The sequence below is a fragment of the Rattus norvegicus genome, chromosome 14 (genome assembly GCF_021556685.1).
Source record: "Rattus norvegicus strain SHRSP/BbbUtx chromosome 14, alternate assembly SHRSP_T2T, whole genome shotgun sequence".
Lineage (NCBI taxonomy): Eukaryota > Metazoa > Chordata > Mammalia > Rodentia > Muridae > Rattus > Rattus norvegicus.
In genome coordinates, this window is record NC_141547.1 from 8,209,119 (window position 1) to 8,229,370 (window position 20,252).

The 20,252-nt window shown below is 45.1% G+C and overlaps 1 pseudogene; it reads right to left on the reverse strand.

The window, feature by feature from the left end:
* Positions 1-1,853: 1,853 nt before the first annotated feature.
* Positions 1,854-2,152, reverse strand: Rpl36-ps1 (ribosomal protein L36, pseudogene; annotated as a pseudogene).
* Between the last annotated feature and the right edge of the window lie 18,100 nt (positions 2,153-20,252).

Below are 20,252 nucleotides of genomic sequence, written 5' to 3' on the forward strand. Positions count from 1 at the left end.
TGTGCTAAAATAGGCGCCTTTCCCTCCCTCTGCGGATACCGCAAAGCCCAACAAGGCAATGACAGTCATCAAGATATTTCACCATCTAGTTTTTTGACAGTGAAATGATATTTCACATTTTAAGTCCTTGACGGTAAAATGAGATTAAAAGGAATGGATCTATTTTCTGATTACTTTGCCACCGAGAATTTCTCAGCCAAATAATTTATAGGCATAAAAATGAACTGATGGGTGAAGCATACGAGTTATGAAGATAAACTCAGGTGGATAATCCCAAGAGTCCTATATAATGCCCAAGAGGCAGGAGGCTGCTGATGTTTGCTGACACCAAGCTACCATAGAAGCAGGGAATGCAGGCCCTGGGCCAGACGGTTCACCAAGGTCAGAGCTCCCTAATGGGCTGTTCTGAGACCCAACTCTGAAGGTTTGGAGAGAACTCAATGTGTGTATTTCAAACTGTGTGCAATTCTGAAGATTTGCTTAAAAAAAAACAGGAACCTCACAAAATTGCAAGCTTTCCTTTAATCAACTTAGCTTCATTATAGTTCCTACCAGCAAAAAAACCTCATTTTTAATCCAGCCTAAATTGTTAGTTTCTAATTCCCTTCAATATAGGCTAAAGGCTCCCGACGAAGGCTATGAATAATTTGGTGTTGACTAGACTTATCTTGCTCATTCCTCACTAAGCTATTAGCTTCTGTGTGAGTGAGTGAGTGTGTGTGTATGTGTGTGTGTTTGTATGTGTATAGACATGTGTGTATACATATATATGCAGGTACTCACATGTATCATGCATGTGGAGGTTAGTGATGTACATTGGGAATTCTCAGTTGCTCTCTATTTAATTTTTGAGACAGTATTTCTCACTGACCCTAGAGTTTATTTGCTGGGTTAGACTGACTGGCCAACAGGCCCCATTAGTCCTTTGTCCTGGCTGCCCCAGTGCTGGGGTTACAAGTACACACTACAACACCTGGGTTCCACGTGGGAGTTAGGGATTGAACTTGGGTCCTCACATTTGTGCAGGAAGCATTTTCCTGAGCACACAATCTCCCCAGTCTTGCTATCACCGTCCTAAGGAAAAGCATAGCACTTCGGAAACACTTGTGCTGGGCTATCTTGTATTGAGCATGCCCCCACTGGGTGCTGAATTTCAGGATCTATGGACGTTAGTGTCATTTGTTTGCTGTTACAAGTCTGCAAATGCACAATGGCTGTCAATCAATTGTCCCTCTAGCCTGAGATGCGTGTGCCTCAGGATCTCGCTCACCCTGGAAGAAATACGAAAGCAAGCTTGCGATCTCAACGCAGAATGAAGAAGGGCCACGGAGGAGAAAACTTTGATGTAAGTTTATTGTGAAAAAGACTGTGTTAGTGGAAACAGGCATCTATTTTTCTTTCGCTCCAGAAAACACCGAAGTCATCTCATTAGGAACAATTGAGAGGTACTTACAACAGGATGAAGTTTGCATTAGAGTAGACATGTTTGACCTTCTATTGAGCGCAGCTTTCTCGACATAACTGGGAAGGATTGCTTATGACAGCAGATTGTCTCCACTCCATACCGACGGTTATTCATCTGGGCCTGCTGTCCACGTGGATATGCAATCCCTGCAGGACACAGGACTAGCCATACTGCCAGAGTCCCTTCCAACTCGTGGGAAACACACTCTTCAGTCCTAGCTTTATTCTCTGAAACCTAGACCAATACCTACTCTTATTAATTATTTAATAATTTCATACAATGCACTCTGGTCACATTAACCCCCAACTCCAGATCTACCCCTACGCTCACTCCACACCCACCTCCATTTTCCTGACTTTTTTTTCTTTTTCAAACTTAAGAACCATCTTTTATTGGGGGAGGGGTCATCAATCCTTCTTGGCCGCCGCCTTCCGCATGGCTGCCAGCCCGTTGCTCAGCTCTTCCCTCGTTCTCTTGGCGCTGATGTGCGTGCCCATCCTCTTCTTGATAAACTTGAGTGCTCGCTTGTCCTTGGACACAAGCCGCACAGCTCCCGGATCATGTCCCGCACGAACTCCGTGTGCTTGGTGAGGCACCCGCGGCGGCTGTGTCTCGGCTTGCTGACATGACTTCGTGGCCTTCGTGGCCTTTGTTGAGGCCCACAGCCATGGGGTCGCGCAGGGCCATGGCTGAAGCTCTCTGATGGCGGCCAGACACGAAGCCTGACTTCTTTTTTTTTTTTTTGGAGCTGGGGACCGAACCCAGGGCCTTGCGCTTCCTAGGTAAGCGCTCTACCACTGAGCTAAATCCCCAGCCCCGAAGCCTGACTTCTTTATCTTGATCCACCAACTTCATCTGCACCGCCTATATACTCCCGAGTATGAGGCTGCCCACTGGGGCATAGCCAACCCCAGGAGCCACAGCCTTACAGGGATAGAATCTCCTCCACCCCAAACCATCAACTGTCCGTGGCTCCACGGTTAGGAGTGGGTGCTTACGAGCCCCTTCCGCCCCGTACTGGAGTAACTGACCAGCTTACGGTGTGCAGCAGCCACAGCTGCAGTGAGACCATGTTCTCTGTGGTCCGATGATGTCCAGAGGACAGATTCACTTCAGTCCTCCTCTGGCTTTTACAGTATTTCTCTGCCCCTTTCCATGATAGGTCCTGAGCTCTAGGAGGAAGGAGGGTCATTTATATGTCCTGTTTATGGCTGAGCACTCCGCTGACACCCGCTGTCTGTACTTTGACCAGGTGTTAAGCAACATCTACTCCACCAAGAAACGCACCCTAGGAGGTAGGTCTGAGAGCTGCACCCGTCTACTGTTAGAGAGAGGCATTTACAGGGCTGTCTGGTCATGCTTCCCTTTAGTCATAAGTTAACCTGTGAGCTCCCAGCCCTGGGTCATTTCCTGAAGCATTTACATATCAAGTTCTTGAAGCATAATTTCCTTGTACGGAACACATGTGTAATGTGTCACATCCTACAACAGCAAGGGCATAGCAAGGCATACAAAGTATTTCCCCTGGACTGTAATTATATATCATTTGATACACTAACATTGTCCCAAATAGTATGATACACACAAACATCTAAATGAGTGAACGAGGAGCTGGAGAGATGGCTCATTGGTAAGAGCACCGAATGCTCTTCCAGAAGTCCTGAGTTCGATTCCCAGCAACCACTTGGTGGCTCACAAGCATCTGTAATGGGATCTGATGCCCATTTCCAGTGTGTCTGAAGACAGCTACAGTGTACTCACATACATAAAATAAATAAGTAATTCTAAAAGAGTGAACTATTCATTATTACATATTGTTGGATTAATAAGGAAAGTCTTTACTAACTTATAACAGTAATTCATACTTTTGAATATATATGTGCATGATACACACACACACACACACACACACACACACACAACACCCATTCATTTAAAATAAATAGCTTCAAAGATTGATATTAATATGTATTTCGAAACATGGGTTACATTTAGACTTGATTATGAAACAGTTACCTTAAAATTGGAGTCACTAAAATTATTTGTGAAGTCATTTTAGTTTAGCTGTGGCATATTCTGCAGGACTACAATTACAACAACGTCTGCAGTTAGATCAACAAAGCTACAGCCTTTGGTCCAGATAAAGACTCGCTGACAAAGGCTGGTCTTCAAGTTTCTCAGCGTGAGACCGAAGATCTGTTAGCCACAGAGAATCATCCTCCTATCAAAGGTGGGGAGCCACACTTCAGTGTGTCCATGGACCCTTAGGGTCCCCTATGACATCATCTGTGCTTGTTTCTATAGTGGGCTCAGCTGTTTAACTCTGAGGATGACAGTTTCTGTAGACTGCCTTAGACCAATGACGTCCTAAGTGAGATCCCTTGTCACCGAGGCCTCTTAGGAGTCGTTAGCATTTTCTAAGGACTCAGTACAGCGGCTTGCTCTGTGGGGGCCGCATCTGGGCAGAAGCTATGCTCTTTCTCCTTCTGCCACAACCACAGTATTCAGAGTGAAACCAGCATCCCTCAGCTGCAGGCAGATCTTCCTACTGTGGACAGTCATTCCATATAAAGCGAGAAGGAGGTGGTGTCAGCCATGGTACTATGCTCTGCTGGAGTTGCAGTGAAGGGTAAAAGGAACAAGCCAAGGTGATGGTGTATTGAGCCCCCTTCTTCTAGAACCTTCTGGGCTCACATCCAGGACCCTTGTGTGTGAATTGGCAGGACTCTCCAGTTTCATCGGGGAGAAAAGCCTTAACTACCCGTCAGATTTAAGGCCCAGGCCTCCATATGATAGATTCTGCCCTAATATCATTAGCTGCACAGGCTGCTAATTGTAGTGGCTGCTGATCCATCTCAACAGCCGGAATGATATTAGCTTTCAATAGGATTTACATACATCCAGGCTTGTTTCTGCCTCAGCTAGCAATTAAAGTTTAAACTGTTGAACACGCAGCTTGTGTGGGCTAAGTAATATTTAATAGCATTAACAATGCATTTCCCTATTTGCCTCTAAATCTCTTTACAGGCTCATCAATTTGCCATCACCTTTGCGTGGCACAGCCGACACCAGCTCTCAGCCTAACAGCTTCCAGAGGAGGGCACTGTCACAGAGACGAGACAGTGCAAATGCCAGCCGCACACGTCAGAGTCAGCAGCATAATCTGAATTAATATTTCCATCTCCCCTCCTGGTACCCTCCGCTCTTTCTCACACGTGCACTTCAAGGAGGTGTGAAGGTTTATCGTTTCAGGTCAAGTTTGGAAAGGCTAGAAATCAACTTATTTGGCTTTGAATGTCTACAGAAGACACCCACCAAAAGGTTGCTTGAATCATTCCGGATCATATATGGCCTCCAACTCTTTCAGGAGGTTCAGTGTAAGCAGGATGAAGCTGTCTCCATTGGCTCGTTCAGGAAAGATATATTTGTATGAGATGGTGTGAGATCGGGCTAGAACACAGCTCCATGGTGGTTTCTTTGTCCCATTTACAGCCACACCCTCAAGCATCTAGCTCGATAACAAACAGGAAGGGACAAGTGAGCATTTCTGGAGGCCACGATTGAGTGGGATGAGGGTTGACAGTTCAGGTTTCCTGATCTGAGCCCCAAACCCTTGCTGCTTCCTCCCTTGTTCATCACGGTACCCACACCCTCTCCTCTCCTTGTTGGTAGACCGTTCACTAATAGGGCAAGCCAGAGGCAGGGTGGGAAGCCGGATTAAGGGAAGATAAAGAACATTCTGTAATCACTCCGCCAGAAAGGGGTAGCTGTCAGGACAGACCCCCCTAGTGGTTCATTCAAGCGTTTCTTTTCTTCTGGTTCAAGAATTTTGACATGGTGACCAAAGCCAGTGGATGTCATTGTTGGTTAGTCTGGCAGAACTTATTAGGGGAGGGTGTATTCGTCTCCTCTGCTGTTGGAGCAAAATATTAAGGGCTGGGTGGCTAGGAAAATCCTCTCACAGTTCTGTGAGCCCAGGACTAGAAAAGAAGGGCTGTGGTCTCTGACAACACCAGGAGCCAATTCTAACCTTGTCTGGAGCTAGCCGACCATCTTTTTCATGCCTTGACTTATTGAACCATCACTCCAGCCACTCCTGACTTCTTCTCCCTGTGCATCTTCATCCAGTCTTATTTCTGTGTGTGTCTTTCTCTGCATTCAAGTGCCCCTGTGTTTTAAAGACACTAGTCACATTCAATTAGGGTTCACCTAAATGACCTCATTTTGACCTAACTGCCTCTGAAAACCTTATTTCAAAATAAGGTCCTTTTCTGAGGCACAGGAGTCGGGGGTATAGCACATCTTTTTGGTAGGACACAATTTAACCCTTTTGAGAGAGTCATGTGCCATATGAAAAATGGTAATGGGGTGTTCTCAGGCCTGAATAATCTTTTCTCCTTGAGAAACAGAATAATCCATATTCTCTGGACATAGTAGTCAATAATAATTAAATTATTTTTCTCATTTCTTGGGCCCTGCCATCTTGTATTTCCCATATCAATTGACTTTTATTGTATAATATTCTCTAACTATTTCTCTAGTCATTCCTTGTGTTTAGACATTTTTCTTTCTCATTTATCCCTCAAATTTGGCTATTAGTCAGAATTCTCCAGAGAAAAAGAACACACACACACACACACACACACACACACACACACACACCCCTGCCAATACACACACATAGAGGCATTCGTTGCTTATGGACAAAGACATTCAGCAGGATTGGTTCATGCAATTGTGGAGTCTGGGAAATGCCAGGATCTATTCATTGGCAAGCTGGGGGCTCAAGGAGAGTGGTGGCAGTCTTCTAGAACGTGCCAGCAGGCTTGAGAAGACAAGGAGCCAATGGTATAGGTCCCACTGTGGACCCAAAAGCCAAACTAAAGAATCAGAAGCACACACAGGGACGGGAGAAGACAGATGTCCCCACGAAAGCAGGAACAAAGCTAGTCTTCTACTTCTCATCCTGTGGGCCTCCAGTGGAGTGAACAGTGCCCACTTCTTTGATGAGCAGATTGGTCTTACTGTTCATACTCATCTGGAACAGTTCCTCCCACTGCGTGCACTGAGCAATACCTTCTCAGTACCTCTTAGCCCAGTGAAGTTGACGTAAAATGAGCCTTTGCAGTGGTATAAAGTCATCAAGTGGCATTTCACACAGACTGCCATTGACTCTATCGGTTGTGTCTGACTGACGGGGATACTCTAAAAGACATCACTTGTTGCTTCTACGGCACAGGGATCTACAGTAGATTGAGACTACGGCACAGGGATCATTGAGTCTAATGTATGTAACGCCAGTCTTGTGAGACAGCCTGGCGAATTGATTCTAAGCTTTTGCTATTTTGCCCTGAGCAAGGCTACCTCGGGGTCATATTAACTCATTGTAATTTTATTTCGAAGCAATTTGACGTTCACACAGAACGAGGCAATGAATGTAACCTTAGCTCTTCTGTCTATAGATGCTGTATATTTTGCTTCAAAATACAAAAACCTCCAAGCCTTCTCAGACTGGGTTAATACCAGCTATGCCTGGATGCTCTGGACTGAAATGAGTAAACTTACCTTTATATAAATATCTCTCTCTGAAAATTATTTTACTGAAGTTTTAATAAACTTGCCAATCTTGATGACATATAAAGCATTGGAAGTTCATCTTGGAAGAACAAACTGTCCCTTGAAATGACACTTAGTGTGTCGTCATGAGCTCCCTTTACACATGATTCCATGAAACAGAAGTCTACAAGTAAGAAGTACTCCGGATGTTTACTAGTTAAACTTTTAAAACATAAAAAAAAAAATCTTATTTTTCCTGTGGGGTCAACTGCCTTACTTGTGCATAGCAGACAAAGACAAGGGCTCCAAACAGAGGTCCTCACCCATCAGAGACCAGGACAGGCGAGCGGCTTTCTTCGCGCTTCTCAGTAGATGAATTAGTCATGCTCCGGGGTCACGTTAACTTTGCCATTTTTGTACAAAATCACTTAATAAATTGATTGGCGCCTTATCTGGGTGTCAGTGTCACTCCACTTTTAGAGATGTCCAAACTGTTTAAATATAAAAACAAACCATGCAGGGCGACTTAGTAAGGGCTCGCGCCGCCGGCTGAAGATCAAAGGAAGACGGATGACTGCGGCCAGCGAGCACGTGATGTCACGAGAGAAGAAGGGTGGTGTTTTTGTCAGCCCAGGGCTAGACTTTCGAGGCTGACCTCAGCACACAGTGAATGTGGGGGCTCTAGAGCCAGGACCAGCACCTACAGAAATGGCCACACTTTGAGCACTAGGAAATTGCCTGTTAGAACACGAGCCTAGCTAGCCCCGCGTCACATTAGAAAACGAATTAGCCTCGTTCTGGGCTCGTCACAGCGAAACAGAACCTCTGAGGTAGACAAACATTCAAAGTAAAAAGCAAAATATTACATTAACTATATGACACAGGAGGGCATTTCAAGAGAGCTATCAATAAATTCTCGGTCGGTCTTGTGGCCAAATTTTAATTTATGGGTATTTTGTTAACTTGGGTCCAGAATTGGAGTTTTCCAGGCGTGGTCAGGGAATGAATCTATCTATATTACCGTAGAAGATCAGGTAAAAGGTTGAGAAAAAGACACCCCGAGAAATACCTTTTCCTTTAGCCTATGTGAGTGGTTGTCTGGAATGACCTGATCATGAAGTGCGGTGCACACAGAGAACATGTATAGAATCCAAGTGCTACCAGGCTGAAAAGCAGGCTTAAAATATAGTTTCACGTTAGTGCCTCGGCTTGTGTCTTTGGCTCCTGGTACAGCTGTCTAACGCACAGTCTCTGTCTTTTCCTTGAGACAAGTGCCCAGAGTCATGGAGCTCTTTCAGTGAGCTGGCACCCGGCGACAGTGGCAGGGATGGGCTGGTGACTTGAGGCCATACTCCAGCTGTGCTTGCCCACCCAAGATGCTCTGGGCTTGAGATAGGAAAACCTAGGAGCCATAGACTCACAAGGACAGCGTGGCACCTGTCCTTAGGTCATAATGTATTCCACTTCCGTCTGCAATGCCCGCAAATTCCTGGGTTGATTTGCAAAATGCTAACTGAATTTCATATTTCAGACACGGACACGGTATGTGGGAAAACATCTTGCAAAAGAACATGTGATGTTTGATTATATTAAATCTCCAGAGCAGAAAACGAACCTGGATGCCATTAAGAGTTCTAGCTTAAGAATTCTTAAATGATATTGGCATTGAAGGTGGCGTGAGAGCCAAGGGTGTGGATTTTACCTTATTTTCTAGAGCATCTAATGATGGCACCCAACGTTCAATAGATGTTGAAAAAGATACGCTGGATACTCATCATTAAATGATAACTCAAAATGGCCTTAGAGTGTGAGCGAATTGATTTCCTCCTCTTCAAATCTACTTTGATCTTGCAATTGGAGGCAGAAACACTGCTCACCGAGACTCTGGGCTGCAACCTTGAACCGTGCTTTTCCTGTGCCTGGACTGAGTGGGCCCAGCACCACCCCACCTCCCTTCAGCACACTGAAGTCCCTTCTAAGCCATATTGCTTCTTCCCTGGACCCCTGTGCTGTCCCTCACCACACACGAAAGTTTTACTGTCTTTCCTTTCATCATTTTTCAGTTGGTTCTCTTCAGAACACCCTGGATGAATCCCAACGATGAATTGATCGTTAAGATTATGTTGCTTGGTCTGGGGATTTAGCTCAGTGGTAGAGTGCTTAACTAGGAAGCACAAGGCCCTGGGTTCGGTCCCCAGCTCCGAAAAAAAGAACCAAAAAAAAAAAAAAAGATTATGTTGCTTAAAGTCTGGAAGGGCTTTCTACGGACTCTGAAGAAAATGTACTGCTCTACAAAGGTCTACAAGATCTGTAGTCCCGGGACTTCTGCAACCAGTTCTGATTCCCCTCAGGTCGCTCCTCAACTGCCTACATGTGTGAGAGGTATCATGTTGTCCCCTGAAGTCAACTAATACTCCTGTGGTTTCCTCTCTGGGCCACAAGCCTCCCCCTGGTCATTGGATGGCTGGCTCTCTCTCTCTCCTTTCATTTTGAGTTCTTTTCCTGGAAGGAGAGAGGGAGAAGGAGGGGAGGGGAGACAGTAAGGGAGAGAGGGAGGGGAAGGATCCTCAGACCCTTTTCTCAGTCGATTTCTTTCACAATCCCTCCTCAACTATTTCATTCACTTTTTTCTGGTCTTAAACGTACTGCTGAATTTCACAGAAGCAATATCTTACTCTTGGTCTACTTCCCTTAGAACGTTGGGGTACATCTTTAAACTTACTGTACTGGATACAATATGGTACTGGATTCATATTTTTGTTGTTTTTGATAAATATTAAAACTTGGATTTATTTTACCTAAATGTATTTTATTCTAGTGCACAGGGGAAGGCATTTGGGATGCTCCGTTTTGGCTTAGTTGAAAACTCTCCTCCATTAATTTATTTGCACACCTGTCTACCTAGGACCACGTGAAAGTTTTGGAGGACTCAGAGAAGCAAAGACCTTGACCTCACCCTTGTTGTTTACATCCTAGGAAAGGTGGGTCACAGGTATGACTGTGACCATAATGCTGTTGTTGGTATGGGGCTCCTTGAAAGGCATCCGTTCACTCACAGATAACACTTGCCTCACATTTGATTGTGGTGTGGCTTTAGGGGGAAAAATTATTTGTGACTGGGTTTGCAAATGACACAGGGCCCACACATGTGGGCCTCCCTGAGCTTAGAATGTAGAGGTACGGATCTGGTAGGGGAAGGGGAGACTTGTAAACAAGTTACAGTCCTGGTGAGAATCAGGGGAGGAGGGGCAGAGTGTGTGCCAAGGGAGGTCCATTTGGAAATTTAGCTTAAGTCAAATTGGGTGGGTTTTGTCATTGTCTGCTCAAACGTGGACTACTTGGGTCAGGAAAAGGGAAATCCCTAAGGGCCTCGGAACTGGGTAGTAACCTAAGCTCTGGGATGCCTTCTCTGGGAACGCCATGCCTGACAGACAGTGGAGCACAGAGAGACCCTAGCAAGGGGGCTGTTTTGGAATCTTCTAGTTCAGAAAACCTTTAGTAACAAGCCCTGTGCCATCATGGGAGGCATGGAGAGAAGTAGCAGGGCAAGTCCTGCAGACTGGGGATCCCCACAGTGGTAGTCATGGTAGGGGGGGAATGGGCAGCCAGGAAGAAAGCAGCACAGAGTACAACACGGACAGGGACAGGTGTTTAGTTACCTAAGGGAGGAAAACTGTGAGGAGGGGGGGGGGTTCCGTTGCAATACACTGAGGTGAGGCAGGGGATTAATTTTGGGATGAAGATTATGCTGAGGAAATTGTGAACTTTATGCCCTGTTTCCTTCACTGGACGGAGAGAATACCAGGTGACTCACCCTCCCTTAACACCATTCATTGTGAGGAGCAGTTTGGGAGAGCCCAGACTTCTGATTTCTGTCTGTGTGACCTCCAAGAATCAGGTGACCAGTGTGACTCTGTCAGACAACTGAGGCTCAAGTCCCTTCCCAGAGCTTGAGGGATCTTCTCAAAGGGAATCTTGAAATGGCTGCAGCCTTGGTTCTGGTGAAATGGAAACGCTTTTCATGACTGCTGTAATCTCAAGAACACATGGAGAATTCAGTGGCATAACGTATTTTATTGTACCTTGTAAACACTTTCGGGAGAATGAAATCAGCATGCGTCGTCTACGAGGGTCGGGGGCTGGAAATTGGATATATCATGTGGTGTAAAACTGCTTTAAATAAATAATTGCCACTTTTATAGTTTTTATAGTGTTTTTGTCCCCTGCGACACATTCACGCTATCATCAAGGTCAGGTAAATTGACACTTTTCCTTAAAAATTCTCAGTTGTATAAAATCTGAACAAGCAACAAGGGACCTGGGGAGCTCTGCTGGTGACAAAGTCAGGCACAAGGTCTGCTGCAGCTCCCAGCTAGCTTGAGCTAGCTTCCCCGCACTGCCTCCCAGTGTCGGCAGCGAGAAGCGCGAGCAGCCACCCCAACGAAGCGCACTCGCTGGAGGGCCCGCAGGAAAGCTCGGCAACGCAGAGCTGGGATGCTGGCTCTATTTTTGAAAACCGCGCAGAGCCTAGCTCCTCTCTCGACCTCCCTTCAGTACAGGACGTTGTATGTCTTTGAAGTGAAAGCGTTCCAGAATGAGGGATGTGAAGTGCCATTGCAACAGCGACTGTGTGGCAGACCCTTTAAAATAAATAAGCTCTGTGTCCGCGCCCAAATAGATGGCTTTTGTGCGAGCATCGGATGGGTTTGATAAGGGCGGTGTTACAACATTTAATGAGGTGCAAAGGAAAAATGGCTCTTCTAAGTTCACACAGCTGTCATTATAGTCTCTTCTGCTTTCTTCCCTTCCCCAAACTCTTCTTTACAGAGGAATACCCAGATCCTTTGATACCAGAAAGGGAGTGGGTGGGGGAGATGGCAAAGAAAGGGAAGGGTGGTGAGAAGAGAGAACTGAGAGAGAGAGAAAGGAGAGAAGGAGGAGGGAAGGAGAGGGCAGAGAAGGGAGAGAGGAGAGAAAGAGAGGTAGGGGAGAGAAGAGTGATGGAGAGAGAAGAGAAAGGGGAGAAGGAGGGAACAGGAGAGGGATAGGGAGAGAGAACACAGAGAAAACAGAGGTGGAGAGGAGAGAGGGAGAGGGAGAGAGGGGAGATTTCCTAAGACCCCATTCTCTTGGCTTCCCCCCTTCTTTCTTTCTGTTATTACGTCATGGATTTTATTTGGTCTTTTTTCATTTCTGATCGATAATAATCCTGTTGATTCCTGCTTTGTAAGTCCTCCCTTCTGTGGCAACACTAGCCAGACACACTGTGGATGCCATCTCCCTCATTAGTATTAATGCAGTAATGATCACTTGCTTCCTTGGCTCCTCAGACTCTCTTCAATATTTACACACAGGCTGAAGCCATGGTGCAGGGATAATGAGTCTCTCACAGCATTGGCAGCAAGAGACTGGGGGAGTTGTAGCGGGGGAGTGGCGGGGGGCTTGTTCCCCCCACTCCTCCTCTACTGGGTGGAGTTCATGCTAGGCTGACTTCTACACCTTAGAATTATTAATTAAAAGGACAGGACACACTCCCCTTCCCTCCTTGCTTGCAACACTTGCCCTGCACCGAGGAGCACTGATGAAACTCCAGCCCCACGGGGACTGTACCTCTCAAATGACTATGAAAAGCAGAGCAGTCCTACTCTCTCCAGCCTCTACCAAGATTCTTCTTAAGGAAAAAGAGGCCTCTCTTTGGGCAGAGGGCATTGCTATACACTCATGAGGGTCATGAGTGATTTTATGCCTCCTTTGGTCTTCCCGAAAACCTAATTTTATACGCAGAGACTTTTATCTCCCCCCCTGCTTGTGTGCTTACTGAGAAGAGCAAGTCAATTATCTGCCTTCTCCATTCTGCCATTTTGAAGTGCTTGCTTCATTGTGGTAGCAGTTAGAGGCTCTTCCAGGAAACTCTGCTCCCGGATAAAGTTAAGGGGCTGGAGAGATGGTTCAGTCCTTAGGAGCACTTGTTGCTCTTACAGATGCCAGGGTTGGGTCCCCAGCACCCACACGGTGGCTAATAACCACCTCTAACTCCATTCCAGAGGGTCCGATGACCCCATCTGGTTTCTATGGTGACTGCATGCACGTGTTGCACACACATACATGCAGGCAAAACATCCATCCATACATAAAAATATATTTAAAAGATTTAAAATATTTATAATAACACAATATATTTTAATATAGAGAGAACATAAATATAAAGAGATATATTTAAATAAATCTTTAAAACATATGTTCTGAAGACATTTTAAATACTAAGAAATCCCAGAACACACATACTGAAGAATGTGGCACCTCTAATTTCAAAGAGAAATTATAGTATTATTCATCTATAATGCTACCTCATTTCTCAACTGGATGCAAAAGTTTTCTAGTGATACAGATTCATTTTGGAGACAAGGGCACTGCTCTGAGTAACATTTGCCATCCCCAGGGATGGGATATTTAGACATCTGTTCATCCTTTCCCCGTACAGCTAACAATTTCTCTCATTGCTCTATGGTTTGAAGATTTGTGGCCTTGTCACTGGCAGTTTCCCCTATAACACCAGGGCTGCAGGGGGAATGTCCCTGCTGAGAGTTCAAAATGTCCCCTGGCAGGGACTCCTCCTACTCCCTCATAGTGGTCAGCTCCTAAGAACCCTCAAGAACCCTTTCACATTCAGGCCTAATTATTGTTAATCCTGCACTCGCTACCCAGCCACGGCCAGTACCCTCAAGTCTATTTTTGTCTCGTTTGGATCCTCCTAAAAGAAAGGAGGAGGAAACAGAGGTTGGTCTAAGTGCCCCAAGATGTCCAAGGAGAGAAGCCTTCAGGGCGGGAACACTGAACGCAGGAGACCCAGGAAACAGCTGCAGTTTTACTCAAAGAACAGAGTGTTAGGAGAGAGAAAATGAAGGAGACCGGAACACTGTGACACTGAGGTCCCCTGAGGGGAACAGGGAGAAACCAAGAGAAAGAGCTCTTGGGCTAGAAAGTCAGAGCGTGGGGACTGGAAATACTGCCAGCACAAAGGGTGAGAGACTCTGGGTGCTGAACGTGGAACGCCTGTTCCCCAGAGAGTAAAGGACAGCACTGTATGGCATTTTGTCAAATTTTGAGTTAAAAGAGATAGATAGATAGATAGATAGATAGATAGATAGATAGATAGATGATAGATAGATGATAGATAGATATAGATAGATATAGATAGATAGATAGATAGATAGATGATAGATGATAGATATAGATAGGTAGATATAGATAGATAGATATAGATAGATTATAGACTATAGATAGATATAGATAGATATAGATAGATAGATGATGATGGTAGATAGATAGATAGGCAGACAGATGATGATAGATAGACAGATGATGATAGATAGATAGATTATAGATAGATAGATAGATAGATATAGATAGATAGATAGATGTATTTATTATATATTTGTACCATCTCTGAAGGAATGTATGACACGTCACTCCTGGGTACATACCTGAAAGTAAGTCAGGATACCGCAAGGATACCTTCACATTTATAATCAAGGCTACATGATTGACAGTAGTCAAATTATACAATCAACCTGAGAGCAAGCGACCATTTATAAATGGGTAAATAAGGTTATTACATGCATATGTCCATAGGAAAAATGGAAGGAGCTGGAAATCATCATGTTAAGCAAGATAAACCAGATTTAGAAAAGGCAAGTCTTTTATTTTTCTATCCCAAATGTAAAAAATCTAGATTTTAAAAATAGGCATAGAAATATAACGGTGTCTCTGGGAAGAGGGAGGAAACTAAGTGGAAGAGGAGAGAGACAGAGAGGATAACAGGTGTGTGCGTGTGTGCGTGCGCGTGCGTGTTCGTGTTTGTGTGTGTATATGCATGTGCGTGTTTGTGTGTGTGTATGTGTGGTGTGGTGCTTGTGTGTGCGTGTGTGTGTATGCATGTCCATGTTTGTGTGTGCGTGCGTATGTGTGTATGCATGTGCATGTTTGCATGTGTGTGTGTGTGTGTATGTATGTATGTGTGTGTGTGCGTTTGATCAATGTACTGGCATTATTATAGGAAGACCATTGTTTTGATCAATCATTTGTGTGCATGCGCATAAATCCTCAGGTTGATGTGGGAATAATCTTCAATTACTCTTCCACCTTACTCACTGAGGAAAGGTTTCTCAAAACAATGCACAGCAACTTGCCTGGGATTGTCCTGCCCCAGCTCTTCCCTCCCCACCCTCCCTGATCCTTCCCCACCAAGGCTAGATTTACAGGTAGGCTGCCATACCCCCATCTAGCATTTAAATGGGTTTCTGGGGATCCTAATTCTGGTCTTCACTCTTGCCTAGTGAGCATTTTGACCAGATCCACATCTCCAACCCGAAAGTCTTCATTGCAAACAGCCTAAGCCAGAACAGCCTCTTATTGTTTTGATGGAGGGTATTAATTAGGACTCCCCTCCTTAGAAAATTGATCAGCGCAGCAAGTTTGCTCAGAGAGGGCCTAGGACTCACTGAGCTCTCGCCTAGCTAGGTGACAAGAAAAGGATTTAGTATTTCTCTCTCTCTTTTTTTTTTTTTTGGTTCTTTTTTTCAGAGCTGGGGACCGAACCCAGGGCCTTGTGCTTCCTAGGCAAGTGCTCTACCACTGAGCTAAATCCCCAACCCCTAGTATTTCTCTTAATGTCTCTGCCAACTTCTAAAACATCAACGTCATTCCACGGACAGGAAAATCCAAGAAGCCATGTAGCTCTGTCAGGGTCAGAAATCAGGGGTAGGCATCCCACTTTCCTACCCAACGTCTGCCAGCTCTTAGGACTGACTGGTTTTTTGCTGGCTCCAAAGAGGATGGGGAACAATTGTAGCTCACATGTAACAGACTCAGAATGTTCAGAGGAACCCAGGAAAGAAAACGTTTTTACATGATTAGTGTTTCTCTGCATTGAAAGTCATTTCCCTTTTCAATATTAGGTGTACAAACTATGACAGTACTACACAACAGGCTAGTAGTTCAATGCCAAGTGAGACATTTCTTAGAAAGCTCAGGGTCTGTTGGATGAAATAGCGACATAGGTGGAGGCAAAGTTCTGTATCGCACTGTTCTGTGACGAAATGATAAGGCAATATGCGTGGTCGTGGGTAGACCAGGCAGGGACTGGTCGGTTCTCCGTGAGCACAGATACAAAGGTGACATTCATAGAAGAACATGACGTGAGAGGTTGTAGCTTTACGTGTGGTGACACAGATTACTTTTGTCCTGATGGCAAAAAGGGTTGGAATGGCTAAGTTACGCTTATTTTTTTCTTCCTTACTTTTTATGAGTCCTAGTTTCCAACTCTCCCTCTGGTTTGCACTGGTTTGTATTGGAAGCATTGATGTTGTGACCTAGGTCATTGACTGGCATACTCTGGCCTCCTCTACACACGGCAGGGACAGGGGAGAGGAAAGCTGGTACGCAGAAGGTTCTAGAATTGAGTCAGGGGGTTAACAAGACCCTTTTCTCTACTCCACCTCGGCCATATACCCCTCGTTCAAGCACATCTACAGGAGACGCCGAGGAAAAGAAAAAAAGGAGGCTTCCAAAGACTCACGGACAAGCCAGAAGGATGGCCATGTGTGTGGTTTCCTTCAGTCGCTGGGAAAGTTTTTAATGCTCCTAGAAGCTAAAGGGGCCTGGAGAGACACAGAAAAGCCCCAGCAGCTACCAGCTGACACTTGAAAGGCACTGAAGTCATATATCCACCACAGAAAGAGATGCAGAAAGGAAAACAGCAGGGGTCTAGCCACACTGGGTATGTTTTGTTGTCCCTTCCCTTTAAAAAGTACATGTCACTGACAGACCCTCATCAATCATCCTCAAAGCACAGCCCCTCGGGCATGTTTGTAGCCCATCTCCATGTTTTCTCATGTTTGCCTACATACTATCCCCCCACCTCTCTCTCTCTCTCTCTCTCTCTCTCTCTCTCTCTCTCTCTCTCTCTCACACACACACACACACACACACACACACACACACACACACACACACACACACACTGCTTTTCTCTTATGTTCTCTCTGTGCACTCAGCCCCAGACACTGGCTTTGTGAGACTTGGGCTGTCTGAACAGTTACCCAGGGGCACGGCAGCACACAATGTGACACCTTATCCTGCATGGCCGCCAAGGCCGCTTCCAATACGGTTGGCACAGAGTCTGCCGCCACCAGAAGATCCGACTTGTTGTCTTTTTAAATGTTGAAGTGATTTATCAGAAAATATTTTCCCTGAGGAAATAAAAGGGGAGAAGGCAAACATTATTAAAGATAAATGAATGTGACAGACAGTGATGTAGACACAGGGCCATGTACACTTTGTACACGCACACACACACACACAATTATATTTCTTATTTAGTATGTATAAAAGTAATAAAATAATCTTATGCTATCCAGAAAGTTATTGACTGCCCCCAGCTTTGGCCTTCATTTAAAATGCCATCTTGGAGCCTTTCTGAGTTGACTTCCACATTGCTGTGGAAGAAATATTCACCCAGAATGGTCGTGATAAGCATCTTGGTCCAGCTGCTGTGACCAAGGGATTGGGCTCATAGGGCTAAGATGTCAAGGCCACGATCCTTTACACTGTGGATGAAGGGAACTCTAATTTCCAAGGGGTGGAAGTTTGTAGAGACACACCAAAGGACCTCTGCTATAGGCGCATCCGAGAGAGACCTCAGTTTGCTTTGAACAGCCTGAATGTGGCTCATGATATCCGATATCCTAATACTATCGGGGTCTGTCTTATTTCTCTGTATTTTTAGCCAGATTTCAAAAGCAGACGGAGTTTAAACTCCATGCAGATATGCATAGCTATACACATTACTTTCTCTTATAGAACCGTTCTTCTATGTAGTAACAGTGCTTTCCGATTAAAACTGTCAAAGTCAGAATTTATCTCATCAAACTTTGTGATTGATATAAAATAAAGAATAAAAAGGCACAAATGTACAAGAACTACAAAACCAGTCAGGCCTGGTGGTACATGCCTTTTATTCTGGTATGTGGGAGCCAAAGACAGGCAAGCCCTGTGAGTTTGAAGCCAGCCAGAGCTACAATAGGGAAAAACAAAAAACACAAAACAGGCAAGTCGGAATACCAGCAAGCTCCAACACTGAGAGAGTGATGGGGGAATGATAGCTGACCTTGCAGAATGAGACAAAGTCTCATATAGAAGAGGCCAAAGGCTGGGTGCCAGTCTATCACAGGACAAGGAGACTTCTCAGAATCTGAGCCACTGACCTGCTCTGAAGGTGCATGAAGAGGTTGAAGACACACATCCTGACTGGACGTCTTTAGGAGGAGCAATAGCACCTAGAATTTTCTAGAAGCTTTCAACTTCCCATTTCAGGTATCAGAAATATATATATATATATATCCCTGGAGAGGCCCTAGACATGGAGACTGAGAAGGAACCAAAGCCATCCATGTTACCATTCCGCTGGTGGCCTGCTCACTGCTCACCTTTCCCCTTGATTGACAGAACACCAGAAAAGCAGCAGGTGTTTGGAGGACCTCCATCTGGGGGGCATTTGGTGACCTCCCCCCAAACCTCCCTTAGATGTTTAATGGATCCTCATTCAATAACCAATTAACCATCACTTCATAGGCCCGACCATGTCTCTGACGCGTCCAATTAGGTTTTTATTTTTTTTTAACCAGCGAACAGGTGACTACTATCCCAGGTCACGTCACGTGAACGCTAGAGACCAGAGGATAGAAAAAGAAATCAGGGCATGCAAGCGATAGGGAAACAGAATAAAACACAAAAGAAAAATAACCAGCAGCATTTTCCAAGAGACGCGAGGACCAGGACACACACATTCCATATGGTAAGGAGACAGGGAAAAATGTTTCACAGAGTCAGAAAGCACCAGGAGCTAAAGCTCGACACTGCCGAGAGAGCATATAGTCAGTAACGTGATTGGCAGTTGCGATCAGAAGCTGAAAAGGTGGGAATAACATCCTATGGAGAGTGGGAGAGAAGAGATAAGAAAACTGCGACCCAAGAGAACAGCCAACAAGCCAGCAGTGATTAAGTTCGGGAAACACAAAACCTTATATAAGGGAGGCAAAGAGGCAGGAAGCACGGGCTGGCCCTGGAGGACGTGACCTGGAACAGTCCTCGTGTAGCACATACCGTCTAGTTAAGAAAAATTATCATTTCTTTCTTTTGTATCCCAAAGAGTTCAATAGTATCATTTTCCATTTCCTCCTTTTTATTGCAAATCCTTTTCTGTGTATTAACTTACTTTAATCAATATAGTTCCCCTTTTTTGCAGAATGTTTTTTGTCATGCTGATTAATGAGGTCAACATTAGCAGTTGGTCCTAGATAAGTTTGCTTTTCATCTGAAGGAACTGGATTTAGATCCTTCCTTTGCTAAGAGATCGATTCAGGAGTGGGTGCTTTCCTAGAATCAGAGGTCCTCGCTATGTCAGCATCCAGTTCACACATCTGCTCACACTCTCGGAAAATTGTGGTTTCTTTGAAACTCACAGTGTATGGACAGAAGAATTTTTCTACCACGGTCTGTGGGCTAGCTAAGCGTATTTTCTCAGAGATTCGCAGTAGCATCTTAGGGCTACCGTAACAAGACACCGCAGGCTGGTAGCTTACACGACGCAAGCATGGTTTACAGATGAAAAGACATAGCAGGCAAATAATAGTAAGGATTTCTTGCTTCACTTTCTGTGGTGCGGGTCAGCTTCATCATGTCTCAGACACAGTGTTTACGAAGATGTCGATGGTGTTCAGTAGACTGGGAACATATCTTACGCCGCTTTAATACAGATGTGAATATAAATACAGACATATATGTATATGTATGTATATGCAGATATAGTTCCCGGCAGCAAAAGCAGGACACGGACAGAAGCCAGGCTGATGTAAGTAGGCAAGCTCCCGGCAGCAGAGCCAGCACCATGGCGGGCCATGTTACTACTTGCATGGCAAGCGTAGGTAATTCATTTCTGCTGACAATGCCAAGACAGATGTCTCACGGGAAACAGTGGTGAGCGATGTGGCACTGCCTGACCTTCATCTCTGGGGAAATGTGACTGTAAGAGAAAGTAATTTAAACAGAAGTAAAACGGGGGGAGGCTTTAGTTTGTGAAAATCCCCGGTTTCCCTCCAGTCATTCTCCTGCAGCAGCACAGAGCACCGTGTCCTCCAAACAAGTCTCTTGGCAAGCGGACCCTTGGTGGGCG